Here is a 7,093-nt window from a genome sequence, read left to right on the forward strand (position 1 = left end):
TATGAGCTCGCCCACCCATCTAAGCAATAAAAAAAATGGCGTTTATATACTATAGTAGTACTCTTAGCAGTAAATAGTAGGGATGTCAAAACTAGGAAGATCCGATGGGAATTTCTCATCGCCTGCTTATATACAGTATCCTACATCCAAATTAGAATTATCAATTAGCGAAATTAGCACCAGAAGAACACAAACACAACGATTCCACTATTTACAAATTAATTATATTCAATCCACAATTTGATTTGAGCATGGTTTGAGCGTCGATAAATGACAATGTTGCCGTTGTAATTCTCGCTAGTAAATCATACTCTATCGTCTTGACTTAAAGTATAGTTCAATTCAATCAGCGCTACTTTTTATTTTGTCATTAAGACGTATAAAATGACCTGTGATGCTTGTAGTGTATTGAATCAGACATTTGCTCGGGTTTCGTTTGGCGTGTACACAAATCCGATTGATATTTCGAAATGTTTTCCGTCATCAAATGTTTTTTGTTCTTGTTGGGTCTTTTGTTGGCTTTTGAGGTGAGTTTTAAGGATTATATTAATTGTCTTATTCTGTTTCAATAATTAATTTGACCATATAGGCATTAAGACGTGAATATAGTTTTCCAAAATCCCCTATAAGAAATTGCAGTTAAATTTATTTGGGTCTCGTAGTTCACCTGGAGTTTATTTTTATTTTTTATTGCTTAGATATGTGGACGAGCTCACAGCCCAACTGGTGTTAAGTGGTTACTGAAGCCCATAGACACCTACAACGTAAATGCGCCACCCACCTTGAGATATAAGTTCTAAGGTCTCAGTATAGTTACAACGGCTGCCCCTGCCCTTCAAACCGAAACGCATTACTGCTTCACGGCAGAAATAGGCGGAGCGGTGGTACCTACCCGTGCGGACTCACAAGAGGTCCTACCATCTGTAAAAAAGCAGAACCCGTGGAAATTATAGAGGTGAATATCGCCTTCGTATCCTGAGACATGAGGCCAAAGTCTGATTGCTTCAACCAGAAATAGGCAAGATTGTGGTAAGCGTTTCCACTCAAAAAACCCTTACAATTTTTTTTTATGACTGCACTTGTCCACGAAAGCCCTACAATTAAATTTCCTGCTTTTCTTAATTACAAATTTGTCGTAACATTTAATTAAATTATGTCTAATAACTGGTAGTAGGACCTCTTGTGAGTCCGCACGGGTAGGTACCACCACACCACCCCGTCTATTTCGGCCGTGAAGCAGCAATGCGTTTCGGTTTGAAGGGCGGGGCAGCCGTTGTAACTATACCGAGACCTTAAAACTTATATCTCAAAGTGGGTGGCGGCATTTACGTTGTAGATGTCTATGGGTTCCAGTAACCACTTATCTAAGCATAAAATATAAAAAAATATTTTCAAACGATTTTTTTGTTTCGACAGGATGGAGACGCTCATTGGATCGGAGGTTGGGGTAGGGGCTGGGGACCTCCCGTGGTGGTAGGCGGGTTCGGATATGGGATCTATAGACCATATCCGCGTCCCATATTCTATCCGCCGCCTCCCCCTCCTCCATTTTTCGGATAAATCCAGAGTTGTATACACGAAATCAAAAGATCTTTATTTTCTGCTAACGGACCCGGCAGACTTCGTAGTGCCTTAATCGATAAATAAAAGACCTAAACTTTTGTGTAAAATAGGCTTAAAACAAACAAAAGGAATTCGTCCGACGGGGGACACATCAAAGGGAAAACAAAATTGTTATTTTTATTTAATTCCGAGCATTTTCATATTTATCTACCTTTTAAACCTTCTCTGGACTTCCACAAATAATTCAAGACCAAAATTAGCCAAATCGGCCCAGCCGTTCTCGAGTTTTAGCGAGACTAACGAACAGCAATTCATTTTTATATATATAGATGAATATTAAAAAAAAAAACTGAATTTCTAATGAAGTTTATGTAAAGAGTGTTTTGAAATGTCACGCCAAGTTATTTGTTTTCCGACTGTGGGTTCATCCACGTAAAAAAAAGTTGTTTGTAGATTAGGCATAAGATGTGTATTTATTCATACGAAACTATATAGATGGGAGTAGGTAGATAATTAATCTATAATAGGTAATCGGATTCTATCAGAAAATAATGTAAAAAGTAATTACTAGTGACCTTAATTTAGTTATAATTATCTGTGAATTGTTGCTTTTGTGACATCGCGATGTTTTAAATGTTACACTAAGCAATATATTCTCACGTCACACGTGGTTAAGCTCTACGTATTAGTCCATGATTTAAGTTAGCTATTGACCACGTTTGACGTCACACGTAAGGCTGGGTTCACACCGCTTTATCCTGCACGTTTATTTGCAGTATACGTCTTATCGAATAGTGTAGACAATGTCGTGCGAACCCAACCTAAAGTTGCGTTCGGTCGAAAAGTAGCAGCCAAGTGAGACCATTAAAAAACATAGTTTCTCTGACCATAGCACCGGCTTTGGATGCGTTTCCCAATCGAGATCGGCATATTTGCCAAATACATCTGGTATCCTCCAAACTTCGGTATAAATATTTTCCCATAATTTCGGGCGAAATCATAATTTTGCATCAGAGAAAATTTGCACACGGTGCGTTGACAACAAATTATTATCCTTATTTGAGAGTAATGTATCGGGATTCATAGGTTAAAATCTCATTTAAATTTGATTGATTGATAGAGAAAAATTCCACACGTATAACTGATTGCTGTGATAAAAAGAAATTATTATCCTTATTTGACAGTAATGTTTTGGGATTAACCTCATTTAAATTTTGATTGATTGTTAGAGAAAAATTGCACAAGTATAATTAATATTTAAAACAAATTTAAAAGTATATCTTTTGAATATACAAGAAAAATTCGAAAATATCAAATATAATTACTCCGTACTATAATTAATTATGCTTTGCAACTGCAATTTTTATTTAATTAATTTAATAATGTAATTTTGTTGTCCTTTTCATAACTGTTTTTTTTTATTATTCATGTTCTTTTTGGAACGAAGTTCCTTACGGCAGGCTTGGAGGGGATAGGGATTTTGCTGCGCGACCGAACTGAAAAAAATGTGATAGTTAAACCGTAAGAAAAAATCCGTGGAAAAAATTGCGTGGAATAAAACCGTTAAATGAGACGTGCGCAGGCGCGACAGTCGCATACACAAGCAAGTAGTGTATAATACCTTTCTCTTTCTCCCTCTTTTTATTATTATTCATATAAATATCTGTTTCTTGGTATATTAATATTATATATTTTTTATAAATCATTGTAAATAAAATAAAGTTGATAACTTTGTAAAGTATTTTTTTTATCAATAAAAAAGTCATAATAACGAATAGAACTTAAAATTAATAATATTTATATAATAAGGAACTTCGTTCCTATCCGGTGTCCCACGACACCACACATCTTTTTATTTTTTAATATATTTTACAATGTTGTGTATTGGTCGGTCTGATGCTGGTGGGCGCGTCACTCCGCAGGTGCCGGCGGGAGATCAGCGCCGCAGTACCGATTGTCTCGATACTGTTAGGAATTGCTGAGCCGGTAACCGTTTCCAAGCCTCGTTATTTTTTTTATCTTTTTATTTAATTTTTTGTACTTAATTTGTGTGTTGGAATAAATGTTTATTATTATTATTATCTATATATTAATTAATACGTGAAGCAAAAACTTTGTATCTCTTTTTACCAAAATTGCGCGGACGGAGGACTATGAAATTTTCCACACTTATAGAGAATATAGAGAAGAAGTGCACAATGCTAATATTTTTTTAAAATAATGCATAAAAGATACATTAAATCAATAAAGAAAACATTACACACACTACATACCATGTATTTGACGCACACACGCATGCATACTATTTATTGTCAAACTTTTGTTCTTGACGTCTGTTGTCAAATTGAGATTAGATTAAATATTGTTTGTCTTTCTTATTACTTTTTATAATGTAGTCTTGGCGAAATTTGTGATTATAGAAGTATAAAATACAATCATAATAGTGTACAAACTTACAATTCCAATTAATTATAGTCGAATTTCGACTACTGCGGGACCTCTAGTTATTATTAATTGGTGCGGCGAAAACAAATTGCTATCCTTATTTGAGAATAATGTATTGGGATTAATTGTTTAAAATCTGATTTAAATGTTGAGTTCGATCGGTGATTGTGGTTTGTTGCTGTTTCATAGAGCTATATTCGTTATGCTTTACTGATCAGCGAATAGCTGTTTGAATTCACTGGTGGTAGGACCTCTTGGGAGTCCACACGGGAAGGTACCGCCACCCCGCCTATTTCCGCCGTGAAGCAGTAATGCGTTTCGGTTCGAAGGATGGGGTAGCCGTTGTAACTATACTGAGATCTTAGAACTTATATCTCGAGGTGGGTGGCGCATTTACGTTGTAGATGTCTATGGGCTCCAGTAACCACTTAACACCAGGTGGGCTGTGAGCTCGTCCATCCATCTAAGCAATAAAAGAAAAAAAATATTAACTTAAAGAGCCTGAAAATTCCTACCGAATTATATCTTTGACGAGATTGTTTCTACTATGCTATTTGGAATATTCTTATAACATATATTTATGTATATACTAGAATGTGGTTTAAAAACCCAAACTATTTGTTAAATGCGTAAATATTTTCAACTTAAAATATAACCTAATTGCCACTCATTGCTTACTAGCAATCACTTACTTATAATCATAGAGCATATTAAAATTATTAACTAGTTGTTAATTTGTTTTATTTGATATATAATATTGAAATATAGCATTGAATATTTATATAAACTGAATATAATAAGGCAAAAGTCGTCGTGGCCTAAAGGATAAGACGTCCGGTGCATTCGTATGTAGCGTACGCAACGGTGTTAGAATCCCGCAGGCGGGTACCAATTTTTCTAATGAAATACGTACTTAAATGTTCACGATTGACTTCCACGGTGTAATCCATTCCATTGTGTAATAAAAGTCTAGCTCGCAAAATTATAATTTGCGTAATTACTGGCGTTAGGACTTCTTGTGAGTCCGCACCGGTAAGTACCACCACCCCGCCTATTTCTGCCGTGAAGCAGTAATGCGTTGTAGATGTCTATGGGCTCCAGTAACCACTTAACACCAGGTGGGCTGTGAGCTCGTCCACCAATCTAAGCAACAAAAAAAAAAGATCAGGTATCTACATCGTGTCTTTTTTTCCCTAATTTATTAGCAGGTAACCTAAGGTGCTATTCCAAGTATGCGCAGACGGGTAGGTGAGTTCACGGGCTCAACCTGAGAGAATGTGCTAACAGCAGCGCTTTGTAGAATCTACCACCGGATCAGAATCGCGATCCACAGAGAAGATCCGGCCAGAAACTCAGCGGGTTGCGTCTATGAGTTAGTTCGCTCACCGAACTCTGCGTCTTAATCAACGAATATCGCTTCAAAATTATTAGCTACCAACAATTTTTTTTACCTTTTTTCTTCAATCTCTTATTTGTGTCATTTTCTACGGCACGTCTGTCTTAGTTCTCTCGATCCAAGAAGGCGTAATGATGACCTTCACTCTTGCTGTAGTCGTCGTGACTTAAAGATAAAACGTCCGCTATCTCGTCTCGGAGGGGTCGCACTGGCGACCGACATAGACATCTACAACGACCGCCCATAGACATCTACGACGTAAATGCCGCCACCCACCTTGAGATATAAGTTCCAAGATCTCAGTATAGTTACAACGGCTGCCCCACCCTTCAAACCGAAATGCGTTACTGCTTCACGGCAGAAATAGGCAGGATGGTGGTACCCACCCGTGCGGACTCACAAGACGTTCTACCACCAGTAATTACGCAAATTATAATTTTGCGGGTTTTGATTTTTATTACACGATGTTATTCCTTCACCGTGGAAGTAAATCGTGAAAATTTGTTAAGTACATATTTCATTAGAAAAATTGGTACCCGCCTGCGGGATTCAAACACCGGTGCATCGCTACATACGAATGCACCGGACGTATTATTCTTTAGGCCACGACGACTTCGCGACGATATTTTGTAATTCAATTAAAATAGTTCGTATTCTAAAAAGTATCATTTTTTAAAACGACCTCTGAGTAAACTCCCATATCAGAGCAGTTATACAACACAATTGACAGTTGTCGCTAAATGTGCCTGTCTGGTATATCCGGAATATATGAGTGGGGGGTGCATCGCTTCTAACAGCTTAGTACCCGGCATGGGAGTACCCAGACCACCGCCAACTCTCCGACGCATCGTCCTATATCGGTATTCAATAGCTTAGAAATAGCTAATACTCCAAACACTAACTTAAAACAACTCCAAGTCATTCCCGTGGTTCGTCAGGAACATCGACCTGCATGATGACCTGGACCTAGAGTCCATCAGTAAGTATGTAGAGTCGGCATCAATGCGCAACTTCGATAAAGCGGCACAACACGAGAACCCTCTCATCGTGGCCGCCGGTAACTACCTTCCCGATCCTGCGGACAGAATGGAAAGCAGTCGACGTCGCCCAAACCACGTCATTTCGGATTCTCCCGATCCACTAATAGTGCTTTTAGGTACCTCAAGCACCGGTCATCGTTCTCGTTGAACCCGTCGCTTGCGACGAAGGGCTCGACGAGTAAATTAACCCACAGACACAGCCCACTGAGTTTCTCGCCGGATCTTCTCAGTAGGTCGCGTTTCCGATCCGGTGGTAGATTCTGCGAAGCACGGCTCTTGCTAGGGTTCGTGTTAGCAACGTCGTCAGGTTTGAGCCCCGTGAGCTCACCTACTAGTGAAGGTTACGCTGAAATAGCTTCTCAAGGCTATAGGTTAAGGTAGGAAAAAAAAATCTCCAAATACGGATATATTCCATGACTAAGCTACTGAAACTACCCTTAAGGCCTTAGAAATGTTTTGACCAAACTGTTATTTTGTAAGTATAGCTGGAAACAAATCACGCTCTGGTCCCAAACGTTCACATCCTAGAGGGACGAGATATCTTTTATATTTGAAGATTTCTCTGGTTTAATAACGTCTTAATTATTTTGACTATATTCATTTTTGTTTAAAAAAGCGCTGTATAGATTATGTAAGATGATGACGGTAG

The 7,093-nt window shown here is 38.1% G+C and overlaps 1 long non-coding RNA gene across 1 annotated transcript; it reads left to right on the forward strand.

The window, feature by feature from the left end:
• Positions 1-296: 296 nt before the first annotated feature.
• LOC134200480 (uncharacterized) lies at positions 297-3,641 on the forward strand. Its single transcript, XR_009975436.1, has 2 exons — positions 297-527; positions 1,417-3,641. It is a non-coding gene; the product is annotated as an uncharacterized LOC134200480 (long non-coding RNA).
• Positions 3,642-7,093: the final 3,452 nt, after the last annotated feature.

Source organism: Bombyx mori, chromosome 2 (assembly GCF_030269925.1).
Source record: "Bombyx mori chromosome 2, ASM3026992v2".
NCBI classification, from domain to species: Eukaryota; Metazoa; Arthropoda; class Insecta; order Lepidoptera; family Bombycidae; genus Bombyx; species Bombyx mori.